At 45.8% G+C, this 24,687-nt stretch overlaps 1 protein-coding gene and 1 non-coding gene across 6 annotated transcripts in view; both read left to right on the top strand.

The window, feature by feature from the left end:
- Positions 1-24,687, top strand: part of Dapk2 (death associated protein kinase 2) — a 116,455-nt gene that overhangs the window by 31,426 nt on the left and 60,342 nt on the right. The gene's annotated exons all lie outside the window — the stretch shown is intronic.
- Positions 7,503-7,720, top strand: LOC143439467 (small nucleolar RNA U3). The gene has a single exon (XR_013107689.1). It is a non-coding gene; the product is annotated as a small nucleolar RNA U3 (small nucleolar RNA).

Consider the following 24,687-nt stretch of genomic DNA (forward strand, 5'->3'; position numbering starts at 1 on the left):
GCAGAGCCATCTCTCCAGCCCCAACAACCAACCATCTATCATCTATCTTTCTTTCTTTCCCTTCCTTTCTTTCTTCTTTTCTTCTTTCCTTCCTTCCTTCCTTTCTTTCCTTCCTTCCTTCCTTCCTTCCTTCCTTCTTTCTTTCTCTGTTTGAGACAGGGTCTTACTATTTAGTTCTGGCTGTCCTGGAACTCATTCTGTACACCAGGATGACCTCACACTCAGAGAAGATCCAGCTGCCTCTGCTTCCCCAGTGCTGGGATTAAAGTATGCACCACTATACACCAGCTTTGATTTTTTTTTTTAATAATACACTCTTCATGGTCAGTATGCATTTGTGTATATATGTGTGTGTGTCATGTTTTTTTTAAAACATCTGTGTAGGGCATCTGTTGAAAGACTAAGTTGTTACACAAATGAACAGCTTTGTATAGATGCCGTGTACCCCACTTATTTTCTACCAAGTATGGTTCCTAATGGTGAGAATTCAATAGTAAGCAAGACAAACCCCATGTCACCCTCTTATCAGTGTACTTGTTGTATAAATCCTGTACTTGTTTCATAAAGTGAAATTGTCAGCTGACTCATTTGTCTCATTTATTTAGTGATGAGACACAAAAAGACCTATAATATTTACCTGAATGTATGATTAAGCAGTGTTGGCCCTGGCTCTAGTATGATTATCTCCTCAGCTGACCAGAGGTTTTGGGCGGATGGCTCCCACAGTGGTGCGGGCTAGCAAGTGCTTGTGAAGTTCCTTATAGGGCAGCTTTGCAGTTTGTCCGCATGGCTGTGTGAAGAAGTCAGAATGGTTGGCTCGCAGTTTATAAGAGGAACTGGATCATTGATAGGTCAAAGCCATTGTGAGTAGAGAGAACAGACTCTAGTTCCTCCCATGTGTGGTTGATGGGAGAGCTAGGCAGAGAACCAACAAAAAGGGCTCTCCTCTCTGAGGCATATTCAAAGAGCCTTCAACATTTGTGCAGTATAGATTAAATTGTCTTCTGATGGGACAGTTCATTTATCTTTGTCACTTGCTGTATGAACAGAGAGTTCTCAAGGACTTCTTATTAGCAGTTCATGAATTCATTTAGAATTATACTGTGAAGGGCCCTAGGCAAGACTCCTTATGGAGATTTAAAGTCAACACTAGAATGATTAAAATAATGGGAAGGTAGGTTAGTTCTTGGTTCATGCTAGCTCCATTTCAAGTGTGCAGTAGACTTGGTGGCTGGTTATTGCTGCCTTGGGCAGAGTAACCCACGATCCACAGTATCAATTGGAATTCCTGCAGGGCTATAGAATTTGTTTTTTTCCCCATAAACACTCCAGTGTTTATATTTTAACTTTTTGTTTTGTTTTCTTTTTGAAACAGGGTCTTGCTATGTAGCCCAGGCAGACCTCAAACTCCTGGCATCCTCCCAATGCTGGGATTATAGGCATGTGCCACCATGCCCAGCTTAGCAGGCCATCTTTACTTTGTAATTTTTGGGGAGGTGAGGCTCACAGGCAGAGTAGGTGACATTAAGCATCTGGGAGTACAAACCCCAGTTAAAGCCAGTCCTCAGCCTGTGTTTTCTCCACGGCCATCTGCCATGTTTACCCTGAGAATGCATGGTGGTATCTTTACCTTACTCTGCCAACTGCCTCATCTAGAGGGTGTTAGATTCAGTGCCCACTGTGAGCAGGCCTTCCTGTCAGTACCTTTAGGCCTTCATAACCCAAGACCAAGAGACCATAGTGTGAGTTGTTCACCTCTATGTAAGGATGCTGTGCCCCACAGATTCTCCCCAGAGACTGCAGTCCTTGCTGTGAACCTGTTTCTCATGCAGTCAGGACATGTATCAACATTTACTTGTGAGATTATGGGAAGCTGAGCTGTCACTCTGCATGTGACCCACCCCACCTGGCAGTCTGCAGAGCCGGGGCAGATCCCGAGGAATGAGATGCTGGCAGACGGGCCCAGTGTTTTCACAAGTGGATGTAGGTAGACAAACCAGAGACAAAAGCTCACTGTGAAGACTCAGCATTTAAAGTGTGAACTCTGAAAATTGAGAGCAGATTCACTGCTCAAAATGGCCTTTTGAGGCCAGTGAGTGATGAGTATCATTCGGGACTGAGACAAACGGAGGACTCGACACAGGGAAAGGACTGAGAGAGAAAGTCTGTGCTCAGTTAGCCTCCTGTTCCTGAAAACTCATTAGGAAAATTGACAGAGCACTGGGTCATCAATAACTTGTAATTATTACCATTTCCTTGTCTTTGGGTATTGTGGAAAGCAGAAAGATGTGAGTTAGAAATTGCACCCACAGGCTGCCCACGGAATTAAAGAAACTCCTTTGTCCACTGTCCTAAGATAGTGGTTCTCAACTAGCTTGGGCACAGGAACCACCTACGCTTCTGATTTAGTGGGTCAATGCTTTTTATTTCTAACATATGCCGGTGCTGATGGCCCTGGTCTGGGGACCTCACTTTGAGAGCCACTGGTTTCTACCATCTGGTACTAGGGAGGACTCATTTCAGGTCCCAGTGACATAAGCTTGGCATTCTGTGTCCCTTTCCAAACCTTGCTACTTAGGTCCCAGCAGTGCTGGCTGCCTCAGCCCCTGAGAAGACACTTTTGGCATATCTTTCTAAGATTTATTTTTAATTTTTAATTGCATGTGGGTATGTGGGTAAGATGTGTATATGTGTGTATGTATAAACACATGAGTGCACGTACCCTCGGAGGCCAGAAGAGGGTATCAGATCTTCCAGAGCTGATGTTTCGGGGACCTGACACGGGTGCTGGGAACCAAAGTCTGGACCTCAGCAAGAGCAATGCGTGTTCTTAGCCACTGAGCCATCTCTCCAGCCCCGACTTTTGCCGTTTTTTCACCATAACTGTTTCAAATAGCTTTCAGTCCTAACCGTTACTAAGTCTTGAGTTTTTCAGAATCGGGTGTGGTAGATCACAGATGAGGTATTAGACATTGCCTTTCCCTTAAGTAGATTAATCTAGTTTGGAGGTGAGGGACAGATAATCAGCAAAGTACAAACACACACACAAAAGGAAAGGGTGTGAAGAGACGATTAGATGTCTCACCTGTAGGAGCCCATATGTTTTCAGAGGTCACGGTCCCTGGGAATTGGTATGGTATTAAGGCTTTCGGGAGGAGTTGAAACTTGAACTTAAGCAGGAGGAGGGCTTGGGTAAGCAGAGGGTCTCTCAGGGTAGGTGATCAGGACTAGCAGAAGCCCCAAGGTGGAAATGAGTGTGTCATGCCGTGTCTTGTGGGAAGTCAGAATGCTATTGGGCAAGTGGATTGGGGCCAGGTGATGAGAGGCTGCTGGGGCCCAGCCAAGGAACTCAGGCTTGATGGGAAGGGGAGTGTGGTATTGAGAAGACCCGATGGCGCCAGTGTTCTAGGAAAGTGGGCTGGGGAATGTAGGAGTGGCCTGGGCTGGGGCTAGGGGATAGGAATGCTGATCCAGGAGGTTGTGCCAAGTGCGTTGGTTTACATGTAATGCTCCAGAAGGAGGCTAGAGACGAAGAGAACCTAGCATAGTTCCATCAGGAAATAACACACACTGGGGATGGAGAGATAGTTCAGTGGTTTAGAGCACTTACTGCTCTTGCAGAGGACCCGAGCTCAGTTCCCAGCGCCTATATCAGGCAGCTTATAACTGCATGAAACTTCAGTTCCAGGCATCCTATGCCCTCTTCTGGACTCTAAGAGAACTTGCACATAAACTTTCTCTCTCTCTCTCTCTCTTTCTCTCTCTCTCATCCACACATTAATTAATAATTGACTAGTTAATTAAAATTTAAAAAAACCACACAAACTACAAACCTACTATGCACCAAATACTGTTAGGAGCCAGGAGTAGGAAAGGGGACTTAGGGGCTCTGTCCAAGGTGCTCAAAGTCAAGTAAGTCGAGGACTGCTGTTGTAGGGCACTAGAGAGCTTGAGTAAATTAAACACACCGTGGTGGTGTCCACGGGGCGGGGCAGTACAGATACAAAAGGAGAGCCTCATGTCAGAAGCACAATGGATATTTTGAGGGGCAGATCAATGCTGCCCAACTACCTGTAGACAAAGAAGAGGTTTGTAGATTGAAAGTAGGGGCTGGCCCTTTCTTTCTCTGTCCACAGCAAGGCTCCTGGTGACTCTGTAGTACAGTGTCCTGTCCTCCAGTTTACCCTGGACTGGATATTGAGGGGGCTCTGCCATGTTTGCTAGGAAGTGTGACTATGCCACTGTTCCCTTTCTCATTTCCTCACTGTTGAAACAACACAGGAAATTTCATTTTATTTTTATTTGGTGTCTTTTTTTTTTTTTTTTTTTATCAATTAAGTTTGCTTTCTGACCATTTCATACAAGTATATAATGCACTCCAGTTCTCTCAGTCCATAGCCTCTCTTGTCACTTGACCGCCTTGTTATCTCCACCTTGCCGTGAGCTCCTTTCCCATGCGCATGTCTTTTTGTTCTGTGACGCCCCAGTTCTCACCAGAGCCATCTCTGTTCTGTACAGGTTTTGCGCTGTCCATTGGAGTCTGGTGGGCTTATGGTTTGGTATACAACTGAAGGCAATGCCTGTCCCTCCCCTAGATACATTAATAGCCAATGGTTCAGCAGGGAGGGGTGGGGGCTACAAGCCCCTCCCTGATCCATGATTGACAGACAGGAGATTTTAAAATGAGATGTTAAAGTTTTATTATGTTTTCATCATCCTCACATTCTTTTGCTACTGTATCCTATGGTGACTTTTCTTTTCTTTTTTGCTATACAAGTATATTTTTAAAAATTGAATCAATTCATATACATCATTTGTTATTATTATTATTTTATAAACATGTCCCCTTTAAGTTTATTTTAGTTTTTTTTATGTATATGAGTGTTTTGCTTGCCATTATGCACACCTGTGTGTCTAGATATCTGTGTGTCTGGTATCCTCAGAGCTTGAAAGAAGAGAATCAGATCCCCTAGAACTGGAGTTACCAATGGTTGTGAGTAGCCATCTAAGTCCTGAGAACCAAACTCAGGTCCTCTGCGAGCGCAATAAGTATGCTTATCCACTGAGCCATCTGTCTATCCCTAACATGTCCCTCTTACAAACATATTACATTGCTGGGCTTCATGGTACACGCCTTTAATCACATCATTCAGGAGGCAGAGGCAGTGGATTATTTTTTTGAGTTTGATGCCAGCCTGATCTACAGAGTGAGTTCCAGGACAGTCAAGGCTACACAGAGAAACCCTGTCCCTAAAAAAAGATAAATAAATAACATCTCACCTCTCTCTCTCTCTCTCTCTCTCTCTCTCTCTCTCTCTCTCTCTCTCTCTCTCTGTGTGTGTGTGTGTGTGTGTGTGTGTGTGTGTGTGTGTGTATATTTTGGCACATGTGGATATCAGAGGACAACTTGTGGGAGTCAACTCCCTTTTCTTGCCAGGTCCTCGGGATCAAACTCAGGTCATCAGGTTTGGTAGGAAGCCTTTAGCCATCCAGCCATCTCTCCAGCACAAATATGCCCTTCCTGGTGTTCATTATTTGAATGTCCATATAATCATCCATCGCATCCAGACCACGGAATTGTCTGATTCTTACTAAAGGATGCCTGGTTTATTTCCAGCTCTCCATTGTCTATGGAGCTGGGTCCTGTTCCCTCCATAGGCTAAATTCCTGAAGAACAGTGAGTGCACTTAGATGACCTGATTTTAATTCTAGATGTGACAAACTGTCTTGGACAACGTAAGTCTTTAAGCCTCAGGTTTTTAGTCTGTGTAATGCTGGTGACACCGGCTATGCAGTTAGAGATAGAAACTGTACAATAAATACCTTCCAGTCATCTAGATGGAAGCCAGCAAAGGCCCGGTGGTCCCAAGCATGATGAAGTAAGGGTGGGCTCCTCTGTGGTAGCTGTCCTTGCCCATGTAGTTGGTAGCGTGTTTAGTTTAGTTTTGTTTTGAGTGAGAGTTAGGCTTTCTTTCTTATTCATTTGGTTTCCTGGAACTGGGCTACCTGTGGGTGGGAGGGAAGAATAGTCTCCACTTCCTTCTTGGCTACCTGCTTTCAATGATGTAATATGTACTTGGCCTTCTCCTCTTGTAGCTGCCAGCCCTTCCCCATGTAGGCGCCAAGTCAGAGCTGTGTGAAACATGACGCCAGGCGGGAAGGAAAGTGAACTAGGCTGCCTGACGGGAGGTGGGGGTTAGGGGTGGGGGGCTTCTTTGGCCACTGCCTGGGCAAGAGGCAAGTTCTTCACTTTGCCCACACCTCAGTTTCCCCAGGTGTGAATGGAGGGTGATTTTGAAAAGTTCCTTTTATTTCTGTGGTTTACTAAGCCCTGTGTCTTGGGGGATCTCAGACGACAACTCTTAGTTGGCTCTGCCATGCTCTGTAGACATGAGATGGGTTGATTGCTTTTCTTTTTCGTGTGCATTGGCGTTTAGCCTTCACGTGTGTCTGTATGAAAGTGTTGGAGTCCTTGGAACTGGAGTTACAGACACTTGTGAGCTGCTGTGTGGCTTCTGGGAATTGATTCTGGGCCCTCGGAAGTGCTAGTTCTCTTAACCAGTCATCTCTCCAGGCCCTCGGTGGGGATCTTAATGAAGAGACTGAGGCTGTCTTCCTCAGCTAGAGACAGATGTTAGCTCTTCTTGGCTGAGACAAATGTCTGAGAGAAACAACGTGAAGGGGAGAGAGTTGAGCGTGACATCATGGTGTCAGGGGCATGTGGCAGAGGGAGCTGCTCATCTTCTAGCAACCAGGAAGCCAGGGAAGAGCTGGAGCAAGATACCATCCTCCAGAATATATTCCCAGCAGCCTATTTGTGGCAGCAAGGCCTTGTTTCCAGAAGCTTCTGTTGCCTCCAGTAATGCTACCAAATTATGAATCCATCAATGGATGGATACTTTGATTAGGTCAGAGCCACCATGATCCAGTCACCCCTTAATGACTGGATCCACCACACAGGGACCAAGCTGCCAACTCATGCGTCTGGTGGAGATGGCTCATTCAAACTATATGAGTTGCCAAGAACTGACCATATAGACCAGGTCATGATAAAAGGAGGAAGAGGCCATGTTGGCTTCTGGTTCCTAACTGATCTGTTTGGAAGCCTGAAGGCCCGATGTTTGGTGCTGATTTTTTTTGGTTCCTGACTTTAAAAAAAAAATTGTACTTTCGTGTGTGTGTGTGTGTGTGTGTGTGTGTGTGTGTGTGTGTGTATGAATGTGTGTAGGCATGTGCACCGGCACTCACATAGGCCAGAGAGGGAGTTTGATCTGTTGGAGCTGGAGTTACAGGTGGCTGTGGGCTGCCTGATGTGGATGCTGGGAATCAAACTCCAGTCCTCTGGAAGAGAGGCATGCTCTTAAGAGGTGAGCCATCTCCCTTGCCTACATTTTGATAAACTGACAAAAGTTCCATGTGGTAGACCTGACATGGGTATAGAGTTAGTAGCAGGTGCTGCTGTGGTGGCCTGGGAAGACTGTGCACATTAGAGTGACATGCTGAAGACTGTACTTTCAGGGATCATTTCTGTAGTTCGTTACTAGATTGACATGCTGGTACCTAAAGCCTTGGGAGTAATAGGAGCTGGCGCAGGGGCAGGGAGAGCCATAGCAGCAGGCTGCGTCTACCCATGCCTCAGAGGGTTTTTTGTTTTGCTTTTTGTTGTTTTGTCTTGTTTTGTTTTGTTTTTGAGACAAAGCCTAGGCTATCTCTGAATAGCCTAGAACTGGCTGTGTAGACCAGGATGGTCTTGAACTCACAGAGATCCGCCTGCCTCTGCCTTCCAGTATTGGAATTAAAGGTATATTCCACCATATCTGGCTGTCTCAAGAATTTTGTTGTGAAGACTGGTTCTGCTCCTGAGTCAAATGCTAATGATTCATTTCTTTTCCCCTGTGGGCCAGAGAGTTTCTAGTTTCCCCCTCCTGCCTCCAACCATCTGTCTCCCAGTGTTTGCTGTTGGCCTCAGGCAGGAGGGACTCTGGGCAGATTGTTACAGCCTTGTTCCTGTCCTGGAAGGTCACATGGCCATCCTCTTTCCTTCTGAGTTGCTTTAGGCATCTCTTCCCACTCCTTCTCCAGTAGCTGTTCTTGCTAGCATTTCTCCTAGGGTCTGCCCAACAGTTACCTGGCAATAGCCAGCTAGGCATGGCTTGCTATAAAAGGGGCTATTTGGCCCCTCCTTGCTCTCTCTGTCCCTTCTCTCTCTGACTCTCTTCTCTTCCTGATCCCTTTCTCCTTCTCCCTCCTTCCCCCTCTCTCTACTTATTTCTCTCTCTCTCTCTCTCTCTCTCTCTCTCCCCCCCCCTCTCTCTCTCTCTCTCTCTCTCTCCCTCTCTCTCTCTCTCTGTGTATGTGTGTATCTGTATGTCTTTCTCTGTCTCTACTCCCTTCTCAACTCCCCTTCCCATGCCTCATTCTACACTATACCCATCTTATGGCTGGTACCTCAGGGGGAAGGGATGCCTCAGTATGGGCCCACCAAGGCATCTCTCCCACCTCACCATACCTTCCTTTATCAAACATCCTGGTTCTTTATAACACAAAAGTACTTATTCCTGAGCTACACATGGAGTTCCTGGGCTGGTATGTGGGATTTAGGTCAAGGAAGGGTAAGTGCCTGCTCTGCTTTCTACTGGCTATTCACTTCCCTGCCTTAAACACATGGCTTTACACATTGAGCCTGAAATCAGCTAGGATGGCTTGCCATAAAAGGATGGCGTATCCCTCCTAAGGAGAGCTTGGCTTTCTTGAGACCACACTGCAGAAGACCTCTGTAGGGTGGATTCTGGGTTATGTGGCAGCATGCCCCTGTCCTGTCAGAAACATGTTCTGTACTCTTAAGGGCAGCTTTTAGGCTGCAGCCGTGCAGCAGGAAGAGCAGCTGAAGCCTTGGGGTCAGTTTCCCTGTTTGGGAATGAGGGCTTCTCTCCCAGGCACCTTCCTTACTTGAGTGCTCAGAGGACTGTGTAAGAATGTTTGAAAGCTTCTGAAAATTCTCACCTCAAAGGTGATCTAGCAGTAGGAGAAGTTAATGTTTTAAAGAGAAGAAAGGCAGACACACATTGCTTTTGCACTGAAGCCAAGATCTGAGGTCAAAGAACAAATCCTGGCTGCTGAAAGGGAGGCGAGGCTTTCAGAGTTACTAGGTCCTTGGACTGTGTCCTGAGTGCTGCATGCAGGTCTGCACGTGCCCAGTGTGTTTGTGTGTTTCCCAGAGCCTGTGCAAAAGCCCGTCTCTAATACAAAGGGCCCAGCAGGTAGATGTTGTGATGAAAAAAAGATGGCCTCTCCTTCAGCCAGCCATCAGAGTCTGTTGAGCCTAGCAGAGACCCCGACCTCCATCTGTTGCAAATATGGGGCCGGGGGTGGGTTGGGGAGATCTTTAGAAGTCTGAATTTCATTAGGAGCCTCTCAGAATCATCTCCTCCTCTTTCTCCTTTTCTTCCTCCTCCTCTTCTTCCTCCTCTCCCCTCTTCTTCCCCCCTCCTCTTTTTCTGTTTCTTCTCCCCACTCCCCCAAGATGGTTTCTCTGCATAGCTCTGGCTGTCCTGGAATTCACTCTGCAGACCTGGCTGGCCTCAAACTCCCAGAGATTCACCTGCCTCCACTTCCCAAGTGTTGGATCAAAGGTGTGCATCACCACCACCCGTCTCAGAGAGCTCTTCTTGTCTAAGCAGGCATGTCCAATTCCAGCAAAGATATCATGAGGCAAACTTTCAACTAGCGTGATGATGTATTAGGAGTACCAACTCTCTTTGAATTAATGAATCTAGACCTGCTAGTATCAGAGAGATGTGACATTATATTGAAGAAGCAGAGGCAGGGGGATCTCTGAGGCCAAGGCCAGCCTAGTCTACATAGTGAGTTCCAGGACAGCCAGAGCTACATAGAGAGACCCTGTTTCAAAATTAAAACAAACAAACAAAAACAAAATATTTAAAGAAAAAAATTTTAAATCAAGGTGCAATAGCACATGCCTGTAGTCCTAGCACTTGGGGCAGAGGGATTAAAAGTTCAAGGCCAGCCTGGGCTAATAATGGGAAGACCTTGTTTCAAAAATGAAATCATGTTAAAAAACAAACTAAACTAAGCCAAAAAAATTATTTCTAATGAGAAGGGGTTTGTTTTGTTTTGCTTTGCTTACTTTGTTTTATTTGAGACAAGGTCTTGTAGCCCAGGCTGGCCTAGAACTGTCACTCAGCTTCCCTTAATGTTAACATCTTGCATAATAATTATGGTGTATTTGTCAATGCTAGTCAAGGAAGGTGGTTCACACCTGTAATCCCTTCTCTTGGGAGACTGAGGCAGTAAAAGTTTGAGGCCAGCCAGATTAAGTGCAACATAGTTAGACTTTGTTGCAAAAAAAAAATTGTCAAAATGAAGAATTCATTTGTGTGGCTGGGAAGATGGCTCAGTGGCCAAGAGTCCTTCTGCTCTTCCAGAGAACCTGTTCATCTCCCAGCACTTACATCGGGAGGGTCAAGATGGCTTGTAACTCTAATTCCAGGGCATCTAATGCCCTCTTCTAATCTCCACGGGCATCAGCATGTACTTGGCATACACACTCCCAAAACCAAACAAAAATAAAAGTAAATTTCTTTTAAAAATCCAACCCACACAGGCTTTTACTGTATTTAGTTTATTAGTACTCTTGGGCTCTGGATTTTATATAGAATTTTACCAAGTTTTCCTCTGGCACTCGATTTTTACTCCTGAGAGTTTATCCAGGACACTCCATTGCATTTGACTGTCCTGTCCACTTGGTCCCCTTTACTGTCAGGCTGTCTCTCTGTGATATTGGTTTTCATGAGCTTTTGAAGTCAGAGGGTAACTGGCCAGGTGTTCTGTGCGATGCCCACAGTTTGTCTGATTATCTTGAGATTTGACTTAGGTGATAGATTTTGGTGGATAGTGTACAGACCTGTCTCTGGTGATGCTGATCTTCACTGGGTGGCTAAGGTGGCGTCTAGCTTGGTCTCCCCACTGGAAAGTTATTGTTTTTCTTTTCTACATTCTGTTAGAAAAGCCCTTTGAAGAACAGGAAATCAAGCTCTGTGTTTGTATCTGAGATTCTTCTCTAAAAAAGATTTCTGCAATATCATTTACAAGATGGGGAAACTGAGGCACAGTTCAGCAAACTGCATTAAGGCATACTTTCTCCGTAAAGGACCAAAAGCTGTGCCACTCTGACCTTGTGAATCTCCAACTCTACACTCGGTCCCTTAATTTGACAATAAAAATCATCTTGTCGCTGATTCACTCTGGCATTTTCTTTGTTTGCTTTTTAAGACAGTCTTACTATTTAGCCTTGGGTGGCCTAGAACTTCCTATATAGACCAGGCTGACCTTGAATTTACATAGATCTGCCTACTTCCACCTCTGCTGAGATCAAAAGTGGGTGCCATCTGCCTGGCCCACTTAACATTCTTTAGAGGCTGCCAGTACCAATCAAACCCCAAAGGGTAGAGATTTTCAAGCCATGCTTTCTAGAATCGAGGATTTCCTAAATCACAATACAAATAGAGGGACAGGAAGTGGGCCAGCTGGCTTTCTTGTTTTTTGTTTGTTTGTTTTTGTTTGTTAGGTTAGACAGGGTTTCTCTGTGTAGCCTTGGCTGTCCTGGAACTCACTCTGTAGACCAGGCTGGCCTCAAACTCAGAAATCTGCCTGCCTCTGCCTCCCAAGTGCACCACCACCGCCCGGCGGCTTTCTTGTTCTTAATTCTGTTGTTATCTGGTTAAATGTTAGCCATCTCTAATTGAGAAGTTTAAAGTCTACCAATGTAGTCTACTCTCATCATCTTCTTCATGCATGTGTGCGTGCGTGCGTGCGTGCACATGTATGTGGAGGCCAGAGGAAGTTGACATTGGGTGTCTTTTATTTATATTTTATTTTATTTCTGTTTATGTGTGTATCTGTGTAGGTGTATGCACACATGTTTTTGGGTGCCCTCAGAGGCCAGAAGGAGGATGTTAGATCCCTTGAAGTTGGTGTTATAGGTGGTTGCAACCCAGTTGACATGGTACCAGGAACAGAACTTGGGCCTCTGAAGTAACAGCAAGTTCTTTACCTCAGAACAGTCTGTCTACCCATCGGATGTCAGCCACTGTCTTTTTGAAACAAGGTCTCTCATTAAACCCGGAACTTGCTGACTCTACTAGATTGAATGGCCATCAAACTCCAGTGATCTTTTTGTATTTACTTTAGGATTACGGGCACTGCTATGGCTGCTCCTTACGAGGGTCAGGGATCCAAACTTAGGTCCTCATGCATACACACTTCATTGACTGAGCCGTCTCCCCAAGCCCTCATCATCATCAAACAAAGGAAACCAAGGCTTGGAGAATATGGCCGATTGGCTCTTGCTTTCTCAGCAGGCTAAATCCGGGTTTTAGACTCCATTCTCCATTAGCATAGAAGCCGGTACAGGTCGTTGATCTGGAAACGTCAGGCAGTTCAGAGGACCATATCTTGCAGTCTCCAAAGGCCTCTGCCAAGGCTGCACAGTGGCCATGTTGGAGCACATTGCTTAGACACCTTCCTGTGGACGGAGATTAATTTCACACCCTTTGGAGTATTGCTGGCTTTGCTTAGGAGAGAGAGAGAGAGAGAGAGAGAGAGAGAGAGAGAGAGAGAGAGAGAGCGTGTGTCAGTCCAAGATGTGCCCTAGACCTGAGTTGGCCTTTAGAAGTGAAGGAGCGGAGCCTGGGGAATGGGGCCTTGACCTTCTCACCTGAGAATTTCTCTTCTGGGGGCGGCTCCTCCCTCCCTCTTATCATATCCACCCTTCCCTGCCCAGCCTCCAGATCCCACAGTTCCTATTGTGGGGAGTTAATGAAGAAATCATTTATGATTCAGCTCCATGCATAAATTCTCTCTCTCTCTCTCTCTCTCTCTCTCTCTCTCTCTCTCTCTCTCCCTCCCTCCCTCCCTCCCAGTTTCATCCATTAGGTAATTCTCTGTTTAAAAAAAAAAAATCCAAGACTATAGTGAATGGCATCTGAATTTTTTTAAAAAAAAAATAATTTTCATTGATTTCGAGGCAGGGTCTCATAGGCCAGGCTAGCATCAAACTCGCCATGAAGCTGAGGGTCATCTTGTATTTCTGAGCTTCCTGCTTCTACTTTCTGAGTACTGGGACTGTAAGTGTGTACTATGCCCAGCAGAAAGGACACTTACTTTCTTACTTATTTATTTGTTCACTAACTTTATTTATATTTATTTTTGAGACAGGGACTCATATATAGCCCTGGGTGGCCTGGAACTCCTTATGTAGACCAGGCTGGGCTTGAACTCAAAGAGATCTGCCTGCTCCTGCCTTCTGAGTGGTGACACTAAAGCTGTATGTCATCATTCCCCACAGGGATGATACTTTAGAGATGAAATGACAGGCATGGGTTTATTTGAGGGACAGAGGTTTATCACATGTAGAGGTCAGAGGACAACTTGTTGGAGTCTGTTCTATCCTTATACCATTTGGGTCCTTGAGATTGAAGTCAAGTCATCAGACTTGGCAGCAAGCCTTTTTACCCACTTGCTGATACTCTTTTTGAGCCATCTTGCTGGTACTCTTCCAGTTAGCTATATGACTATGCACGCCATTCTACATCGGGTCTTTTATTAAAATGATCTCTCTCTTTTTTTTTTTGTTATCATGTTGGCTTCACATCAGCCTTACATAGGCAGGCATCATCATTTTATAAAAGAGGAAACTGAGGCTGGGAGTTTAGGATATGTTCTGATCACCTTTCCTGTTGGTCATCTCTCTATTCATCCATTAATTAATTAATTGAAAACATTTACTGACTACGATGTGCAAATTGCTGTGGAAGACATCATGGTGGAGGAGATACTGGAAGACCCTTTAAGACATGCCACCTGAAGAAGCATGTAGTCAAAGCACATGTATAAGACATTACTCCCCTGAGAGAGCCGACTCCTATTCCCAAGAGAGCCCAGTGAAGGGCGTTGCTGATGAACTTTCTACTAGAAAGCATTAAGCACTTCCCATCCTTTCCTGTAAACAGCAGCTAGCCCCAGTTGAGCTGTGATATTTCCACGCTGTGTCATGAAATTACCATGTCAAGGCTGACTGGGATACTCTAAGGCTCACGACCTTGGCTTCCCTGTAACAGGAGTCAGCTCTGTCCTCAGGGCTTCTGGGTGTACAGTGAGAGAGCTCAGGTGAAGCCACTGGATGATAGCTCCTGATGAAGGCTTCCTCACTGACAGGAGTCATTCAACAGCTATGTATTAGCTTGTTTGCTCGTGATACTGGCTTTACCAGGGCAGGAGAGCAGATTTTTCAACCAGAGGGTCCAAACTGAAGGGGTTCCTGAGTAAATCTAACGATATCCCAGTTTCTACTAGGCAGTGGGTTCAGGCCTTTATTTTGATGGTACTGAAACACACTGTGAGTGTTTGAGCCCCATCTGGGGTTGGGAGGAGGAAGGAAGGAGGTTGCACCATCAATATGGTGACTGTCCTCTCAAGGGGCATGCTGCATTTCCCCATGGCTGCTCAGCGATCTAGAGATAACAGGTCAGTTCCTCCTGTTAGTATCTGTTCGTGTGGGCTGACTGAACGAAGGCAGACTGGACAGTTTTGGGGTTTGGGTCCGTTTTTGTTTGTTGTTTTCAGAGGGTGGAAGTGAGGTGTGTTGACTTATAACTTTTGAAGAAGAAGAAGAGGAAGAGGAGGAGGAAGAGGAGGGGAGGAGGAAGAGGAGGAGGAGGAGGAGGAGGAGAGAAGAAGAAGAAGAAGAAGAAGAAGAAGAAGAAGAAGAAGAAGAAGAAGAAGAAGAAGAAGAAGAAGAATTTTCTTCAAAGAGGATAGGCACTCAGCCCCTTCTTGCTATGTTCTTCTGACATGTTTTGTCTCACGCGTGCCCAGTTTGCTGGTTTCTGGATACCCACATGCTGCTCTCTAGCACCTAAGGACCCACACGGAGCATGCACAGTTCCTATGAATTTGAACCCATCCTGGGCTACATAGTGAGACTGTATTTGGATAATAATAATGAAAAGTGGGGTGTGGAGATGCACGCCTATCATCCCAGATCTCGGAGCCTAAAGCAGCATATGTAAAGTAGGTCAAAGCAAAGGTGCTTTGGCTGAAAGGGAAAACCACACCTGTATCCCCACCCCTGGGAGGTTTTCAGAGCCCCTCCCCTCCCCTGTTACCATATTCTCTCTCACCACCAACATTAGTCTTCCTTTCTCCCACATAAAAACCTCTTTAACAAACTAGGTATGGTGGCACATGCCTTTAATTTCAGCCCCTGGAATACTGAGGTGGGTGGTCACTGTGAGCTTGAGACCAGCCTGGTCTATATAGCAAGTTTCAGGTCCCACTTACACAGTGGGACACTCCTCCCTAACACACACACACACACAGAGAGACACACACACACACACCCACACCCACACACACACACATACACACACAGAGACACAGACACACACATAGACACACACACAGAGACAGACACACACACAGAGACAGACACACACAATCACACATACACACACATACACACATACACACACAGACAGACAGATACACAGACACACACACAGACACACACACAGAGACACAAATACACACTCCTTTAGTTCCCTGGATTAGCTGAGTTCTGCCTATTGGTAGGAATGGATGCAATGAATTGATATTAATGGATATATGACTACTAACCCAACTTAGTTATCTGTGGTTTTGTGAGTTTTAATTTATAGATCCTCCTCCCTGGTCCTCCTAGTTCAGAGTCTGCCCCCTAGGGAACCTCTGAAGCTTTCTAGAAGTCTCACTTTGTAGATGATGCCTCCAGAAGGTGTAGGGAAACCTTTGGGGTCAGTGCTAGGTAGGTCCACCTACAGCGAGTGTCTGTCTGGGGATTGAGGAAGAGGGTCCTTCCCATCTATTGCAGGCATCCACTGAAAACAGGAGGCTATGGTCTAAGGGAGGCCCACCGTAGTACTGTAGTTTTCATCTGCCCTGTGGTATAGACTTAGGGGCTATTCTGTGTCTATGGCTCTGTGCATGTGTGGATGCATGTGGATGCACACAGTGGTCAAGTGACTGCTTGTGTTTTTCTATTTCAACCAAAGCATCTTTACTGTGACCCATTTTGTAGACTCCGCTTTGGGCTCCAAGTTTTGGGATGCTAGGCATGCACCGCCATGCCTGGCTTTTATTTATTTAATTTAATTTTAATTTAGATAGAATGTAACTCAAGATTGGTTCAAATTCATAGTAATCTCCTATGTTCTATATGGAACAGATCCTTATTTGCTTGCTTGCTTGCTTGCCTGCATGCCTACCTGCCTGCCTGCCTGCCTGTTTGCTTGCTTGCTTGCTTGCTTGCTTGCTTGCTTGCTTGCTTGCCTGCATGCCTACCTGCCTGCCTGCCTGCTTGTTTGCTTGCTTGCCTGCTTGTTTGCTTGCTTGCCTGCTTGCTTGCTTGCAAGGGTCCCATAGACTGCAGGCTGGCTTTGAACTCACCATGTAGACAAAGTTTGGTTTTTAACTTTTGATCTTCCTACATATCCCTCTTAAGTGCTGGGATTATAGGCATGTACCACCATGCCCAGCCTGCAGTATGCATTGTTACAATGTACCCATAATGGCTTCCTTTCAGAAATTATGACATGATTGCCTACTTAGAAAAGCTGGCACCCTTCCTTCTCTTTAATTCCCTCTGTTGTCTCGGTGGCTTGGGTGTTGGGTCTATTTCCTACCCCTTCCACACTGTAGTTTCTCAGAGTCACCTAAGGAATGCATTAATATTCAGGTGTCCAGGCCTTATCACAATTTGCCAAGTCATAATCCTTAGAGGGCTTTTATAATTTTTTTTAAGTAAGTGTAGGGTCTCATTGTATAGTCCAGGCTTACTTAGAACTTAAAATTCTCCTGCCTCAGCCTCCTGAGTAATGGGAATGCAGGTGCATGCCATCATACCTGGCTTCTGTTTTTAATCTTTATTTTTCTGTTCCAGTTTGAATTTAACTATGTGCTTCCTGCTGTGTTTGCTCTATATCCTGAGCATACGGGACCAGGAGGAACTTTAAGGAGGACTTATATACTGCCATCTATGTGGGGTCTCCTAGCTAAGGACGCAAGCATGGGGAGACAGAGTGAGCTGTACACAAGTCAGCCCTGGAGGCACTGTAAGGCCAGGCCACTGAATCAGGGGCTGGCCATGTAGTTTAGCTGGTAGAATCCTTGCCCTGCATGAACGAAGCCCTGAGTTAGATACCTACTATCCAATAAGCTGGGTATGGTGACACATGCCTGTGATCCCAGCATTTGAGAGGCAGGGTCAGGACAATCAAAAGTGCCATGTCATTCTCAAGTACATAGCAGGTTGGAGGCCAGCTGGTCTACACGAGATCTCATCTCTCAGAATGACATTTCCCACAGGAATTCAATGGATTCACCTCACTTCTTCTCCTAGGCTATCCCCTCGACCCCACCTTTACATGGATTCGACTCTGTAGATCCACACCCAGATGCCCCATGCCCATAAGCCTAGAGGGCAAGGTGGAGGTAGAAGGACCTGGCCCCAGTCCTCTCGGAAGCCTGCAGATTTCTGTCCACAATACCCTCCCACACAGCCTTGATTGCCCAGAGTGCCAGCAGCAGCCAGTCTCTACTGGGCAGACAGCTCAAAACGGCTGTGCCATCTCTTCTGTCATCACCATGGCCAATTAGCGGCTCCAGGGCGCCTCTGGGGCTGCCACTCCCACCTGGCTCCTCTAAGTGAGCTCTGAGTCGTTCTGAGCTCTGGCACTGCCTTCAAGCCTAACTGTCAGGGCACAGGATGGGTACATGTCACGCCCAATAATATTTTTCCTCTCTCCCTAAACTGAGACCTAAATGGGCCCTGACCTTTAATGTTGCCTTTCCTTTCCTGCTGAGCCTCCCTGTTCCCCTCCCCCCCCACTTTACCACAGTTGCTTTTAGGTGGCTGGGGTGGCCCATGTTGGTATCACAAAGTTTACTTAATAAGCGGTCCTCCCAGGGTATGGTGGGCTCAGATATGTAATGGACTCCGGGAAAACTGCACAGTGGTTCTGTTTCTTCGGTGGTAGTGGGGTGCTGGATGAGTTTCTTGGTCCTTTGATTGGGATGACAACCCCCTCAAAGGTTGTCATGGCAATTAAATGTGTTGATCTCTGTGAATGCCCAGGGCAGCACCTGACACAAGGAAATGTTAAGAAACATAAACGCTGCCAGCTTTGGTTTCTCTTCCTATGTAATGAAAATAACACACTTACCTTGCAGAACAGCCAAGGAAATTTAATACTAGACTTATATGAGTGTAAAACAGAGCACAGCCGCTCATGCCTGTAACCCCAGCACTTGGGAGCTGGGGAGAGGAGAGTCAGGAGATCAAGGTTATCCTCAGATACATGCGTGAGTTTGAGGCTAACCTGGGCTATGTGAGACCCTATCTCAATAAAAAAATCATAATCCTTAGAGAGATTACATAAGCAAATAGATATATAAACATATGTGTATAGATATATAAACATATGTGTATAGATATATAAACATATGTGCATGCTAATCCTGGAGTCTGGAAGACCCATGGTACTTGGAGACCGGTTGCTGATTAATGAAGATAAATTAATCACAGTTTCATGGCTCAGAGCAGACATTTCTACCATGATTGCAGGCTGCCCTTTCCTACCCATCAATATGCCAGGAAAATTCCCCCTACCCTCAGTGAAAAAGACCCAAGCACAGTCAGTTCCTGGCTATGACACAAGCCCAGGCTGGCCAGACAGTCACATTCCAGCCTTATCTTGAGTATTAGCAGGTCTAGGCTTCCCTCAGGAGTAGAGGGAGAAGCCAGGTTTCGTCTCAACATGTCTGGACCCAGAACAGCCAAAGGACATACTGTCTCCCGTGGGCCATCTGCTACCACTCTGTTTCTCCAATTCAGAGTTTCTGCCAGAGGCAAGGCCTGCCTAGCATTGCTCTAATAGCATGCAGGGTCCTGCCTGGGTGACGGTCCTGCCTCAGTGGAGACCCAAGGACATTTCTTGGAAGCCCATCCAGAAGTAGCCAAGATTACTGTGACCACGAAAACAATGGGTGGTTTCTCTGTCAGCTCTGCATCCCCCCCCCCTGCCCCCCATAGCAGCTCATGCCGTTCTGGAACATTCTGAGGACCTACATGCTTCTGCTATGGCTGTCAAATCCCAATGTGGCTGTCATTTATCACTCTATAACGCCTACTGAATATCAGCTCAATGGATGGTCCTGAGCGTGGGTACTGGGATACAACGGTGAACAGTGGTCCCCTATCCACAGGGAACCATTAAATACTGGAAGAGAGAATTTACCTGCCCTTTCCCTCAGAAAGCCTCCCTTTGCTGAACTTGCTGTCCTTTGTCCTAACACTCCTTGAGGACAGGGCTGCTGTGTAGACCTTCCCCCTGCCCTAGGCATACAGTGGGTACTCCATGGGCACAAAGCTCAGCTCAGGAGCGTGGTCCAGATGCTCTGCCAGACACCCACCTCATCATTTGGAGACTACTGTCTGCTTTGGAGGGAATTTTCCCATGGATCTCAGATACCTAAAGGAATCAAAGCACTTCAGTCAAAATCCCTCCTCTGCAGCACAGGCTTCTCTGTGAAAGATGGAGCTGAGCTTAGGTTGCCATAGGCTAGGTGTCAGACCAAGCCTATCCAGGCACAACTGGAGGGCTGGCAATTCTGCAACCATTTAAAAACCTTTTTGTACTTAAGAACCTCCCTGCCCCCTTTCAAATAAATGTTACACGTCATGTGTGGTGGCACACACCTGTAAAACCAGTGGAGGCTGAGGCAGAAAGATTGCCATGGCTTTGAGACTAGCCTGGGCTACATGGCATGACCCTGTTATAAAAAAATAAAAGTAGAACCAATATAAACAAACGAACAACCCCAAAGGACATTGTACCGATCTGATAGATAATTCAGGGGTGGAGATGCTTTGTATCCAAAAATGGAGTCAGGTTGGTCTTGGGCCATTGGGCTTTGCCAGAAGACTGGCCCATGTGCAGATGCCAGTTCTGCCTTCATTTGGCCAATATGAGAGACATTGTCAGGAGCAATGACTTTGTGGAAGGGACTTGGTGTGAGTGCCCAAAAGACCTAATGCCCCCTTACAGACTGGAACGATTCTGCCATAAGAAAGTAAGGGAAGTATTCGACTATATTTGATATGTCTAATATCACTAACATGTAAAGACCTTTTTACAAATAATAAGAAAAACACAAGGTGTCCAATAGAACAATTAGAGAAATGTTCACTGTCTATTGTTAATAGACAATAAGGCTGACTATGGTGGCACATACCTAGAATTTCAGCCAGCCTTGGCTGAATAGCCAGTTCCTATTGCCAACAACAGCAGCAACACACACACATGTACACACATGCACATACACACACATGTACATATATGCACACACACGTACACACACACGTACACACACACGTACACATGTACACACATGCACATACACACATGTACATATATGCACACACACGTACACACACACGTACACACACACGTACACACACACGTACACATGTACACACATGCACATACACACATGTACATATATGCACACACACACGCACACACACGTACACACATGCACATACACACATGTACACACACATACATACATGCACATACACACACATTCACACACACATACAGTAAAAAAGACTGTGACATTGTATATATAGCATCATCTTCCTTCTACCAAGAGCTGGCTTGGTGGGGCAGGCCTGCAGTTCTAGCTTCTCAGGAGGGGATTGAACGCCTGCCTGGCGAGTTTATGAGACTATCTCAAGATAGAAAGAGGGAAAAGGACTGGCTGGGGGCATAGCTCAGTAAAGGGCTTCCCTAGCATGTGTGAAACCCTAACTTCAACCCCCAGTTGAAGAAAAACTCTCCTCTTCCCCTTCTCTCCCCTCCTCCTCTTCCTCTCTGTCTTTCTCTTCCTCCCTTCTCCTTCTCTCCCTTCTCCTCTCCCTCCTCCTCCTCCTCTTTAAAATAATGAGCATGTGTGGCAGCGAGCAGTCGCAGCAGACAGAGGCACTTGCTACCAAGCTTGGTGACTTAAGTTTGATCCCTGGAGGCCACAAGGAGAGGACTGACTGCTGCCAACTGGCCTCTGACTTCCATATACACAGAGACACACTAATGGGTGTAATTTTTTTTTAAAGATAATGAGCTCTTATGAATTTGAAAAATCAAGAACATTTTCTTTTTTTTAAGGAAATCTGATAACACCGTGGGCTGGCGGCGGGGAGCAAGGCCGTGAACCACACCTCCTGCCTTTTTAGTTTATAGCAAGCATTCCTCTACTTGGTGGCTACATACTCATTTTGCACCCTGTGCTAGAATGGACCCTATGAAATGGCTTCTCAGAGCTTGCTGAGAGATGAGGGCTAGGACCAATGTCCAGGTCATTCACTATCACAGTGTTTCTGTCGTTAGAATGTTCTGTGTTTTCCTGGGCTCATCTTCATAGATGGCATATGGCCATCTCAGAATGCCTGAGATCTGCTCTGCTGGCCTGAAGCCCTGGTCGTCTGCCTCGTGAAACTGAGTTGACTAACATAATCAGACTCAGTATTCAGTCCCCATGATTGAAACCTAGAAGCAGCTTGTGCGTCTTTGGGATTGTTTCTTACTGATGTATACATGTGATGTAGTGACTAGAATCAGCGAATCTTAACAGGATAAAATGGGATGCGGATAGGGACCCAAAAGAGATATTTGGTCCAGCACGTTATTTTCCGATGACAGATCTAAAGCCCCAAGAGATAAAACAGCTTGGAATTTTGTGTTAGAGCCAAGATGCCTAACCCTGTCTTTTGTTCACATGTGGCCTTTGCTGTTTACAGTGCTTGGTTTTGAGAAGCGTGACTGCCAAATAATGGGCGTGGAAACTGTGAATAGAAAGTTCACAGAAATTCTGGGAACTAGCACCTACCCTTAGGATGCTAACAGTTGATTTCCAACCAGAACTCCTTAGCCATCACCCCGCCATGAGGGAGGTGGAAGTGAGGGAATGGTAAGTTGCAGGTATAGCCTGTGCTACATGGCAAGAATGCCTTGGGCATTAACATTCAGTGTGCTAGGCTGGGATATAGGTAGATGTGCTAGCACCAGCGACAAAAGCCAAAACCAACCAAGCAACCAAAATCTCCTGAAGAAAGTGGTTGTGTTCTGAGTATACCAGTACACACATTCACATCTGGTTTGTGATCTGAGCACACCGACACACACATTCACGTCTACCCAGTGTGAGTTTTGGGAGAATCATTTGTCTCTAAGTGGTTTCTTTACTTGCTCAATGATTGCCTAAGCTTGTTAATAATTTTTTTAATGTCATTAAAATGTGATGTCACTCGGAGAAGGGATTAGGCTAACTCTTTGGAGTCTCCTGTCAGTTTATATAAACTGTGGAAGAATCAAAGGGTTTTGCAGAGAGCCTGCATGAGAGGGGAGGGTGTGCAGGTTGGGACAGAGGTGTTCAAGAAGATAAACTGTGCGCGTTAGCATTTAATGAGGGATGACCTCGTATTCCACAGCAACAGGCAAAGTATCCTGGATTTTCCATCTTTTCTTTGAAGTCTTTTGCTTTCTTTAAATCTGTCGTTGTTTATGGGATGGGCTACATGCCATAGCACACATGTGGGTGTCAGTAGACAACTGTGCAGTTGGTTCTCCTTCCAAAGAGGAGATTCTGGTTTCAAACGCAGGTCGCCATGCCTGGTGCTTTTACACGCTGAGTCAGCTCATCGGACCGAAGTCCTTTTCTTGCTCGACAGTCTGAGCTCTTGTTTAAGGATCTGTTCTGTATGGACTAGTCTCTAAACTCCAAGGGAAGTTTGAGTGAGGCTAATGAACACACTTCCCTATATAGTCAAGTCTAACGTGGACTGGGCCTATTTTATTTTATTTTAGGACTTGTGTCTGTGCTCCCTGCCCCCGCCCCGCACCCTCTCCACACCCTATTCATTTGACAGCAATGTGAAAATGTGCTTACAGTTCAAAATCAGTAACTATCCCTCAGAGCCACTTGGCTCTGCTCAACAATTCCTTCCCTTTTGTGCTTTAGGAATTTTTTTTTTTTTTTTTTTTTTTTATGACAGGAAAAAAGAAAAAAAAAAAAAAAAAAAAGGCAGAGGAAGGAAATTCGTCTCTAGGGCCAGGGAATTAAATGAGCTAACCCATGAAAGCAGCTGCCACAGGCCCGCACAGAACAGCACCTGTGACTGGGAACTGGGAACTGGGAACTGGGGGACATTTGTAGGTCCGTCTTACGCTTCCTGGAGATTTCTAATTCCTGATCCTTGTCTTACACATATTTCTTATTCCTTCTTAAAAAAAAAAAAAAGATTTATTTTAGTATCTATTTATGTGTATGTGTGTGAGTGTAAGCGCCTCTAGAGGCCAGAAGAGGGCATCAGTGCCCCCCCACCCCCACCTTGGAGCTCAAGTTACAGGTAGTTGTGAGCTGCCCAATGTAGGTGGTAGGACCCAACCTTGGGTCCACTGGAAAAGCAGTATTCCTTTTAACTGCTAAACTAAGCCATCTCTCCAGCCCCACGTTTCTTACTTTTTGCCCTAAATTTGCCTTGGCGAGGATGCTTCTTAAAAGGTTAGATGATTCTACCTCTCTTTTGTTTTTATTTACATCTTGAAACTTCTTCGGGATCATCTAAATTCATGCTTCCGTGTTTTAAGAAGTACTTCTCAAACTGGGCTCCTAGGAGCTTTGGGGGTTCCACAAAACCTCTAAAGAGGAGGCTTCATAGGTGTGAGGGTGGTAGATGGGTGGGGTCAGTGTTTCCTCCCACCAAAGAAATATGGCCTCTTATCTGTTTTACCTATTGTGCTTCTATGAAGTATTTGCCTGAGAGAGGCATCTCCACCCCCAAATAAATGTGAAAGCCATTGTCAAGAGCCTAGAAATGCCTAAGCCATGTGGCCCGGGACAGGGGAAAGCATTCCTCAGACAGCAGAAAAGACCTGTTTGAACGGCCCTCTTGGCTGCTGTCTCTGTTGTTCCTGATACCCCACCTGCTGTAGGTGGGTGCTGCACCCTCCCTGTCCCGTTCCTGTCTCACTCACCCTGGCTTTGGGCAAAGCTCTGCTCCCTCCTTTATTTCTCACCTGCTTCCTGCTCTGACTTCTGACAACACTGTGTTTCTTTACTCGACTTTGGCTTCTTGACTATATGGTCTCCTGCCGGCCCTGACTTAGATACCAGTGTCCTGAAGTATCCTCTGTCTTTCCTGGGTGTCTGTCTCTCCAGGGGAACCTTGCTTTTTCAATGGCTACAGTTCTACAGCTGAGGTTGGGGTTCATCAGGGTTAAGTCAAGTTCCTAAACCTACTGTGATTGGGAAGTGGAGCTGTGGGGATCCAGTGATTACGGGAAGACGGTGATTTATACCTGCGGCCGCTTGCCTCACACAGAACCTGCAGCTTCCTTTCATCCACATTACAATGTGGTAAAGCTGCAATATTCCTGTCTGTGTTAGGTGCAAAGAAACCGAGGTTGAGACTTATATGTTTGGCTAAATGTGGCAAAACTGGAAATAGATCCGGGACCTTTGGTCTCTAAATTCAGAATTCGAGTGATTGTAGTTTATGGACTTACACACATG

This window comes from Arvicanthis niloticus, chromosome 26 (assembly GCF_011762505.2).
Source record: "Arvicanthis niloticus isolate mArvNil1 chromosome 26, mArvNil1.pat.X, whole genome shotgun sequence".
NCBI classification, from domain to species: domain Eukaryota; kingdom Metazoa; phylum Chordata; class Mammalia; order Rodentia; family Muridae; genus Arvicanthis; species Arvicanthis niloticus.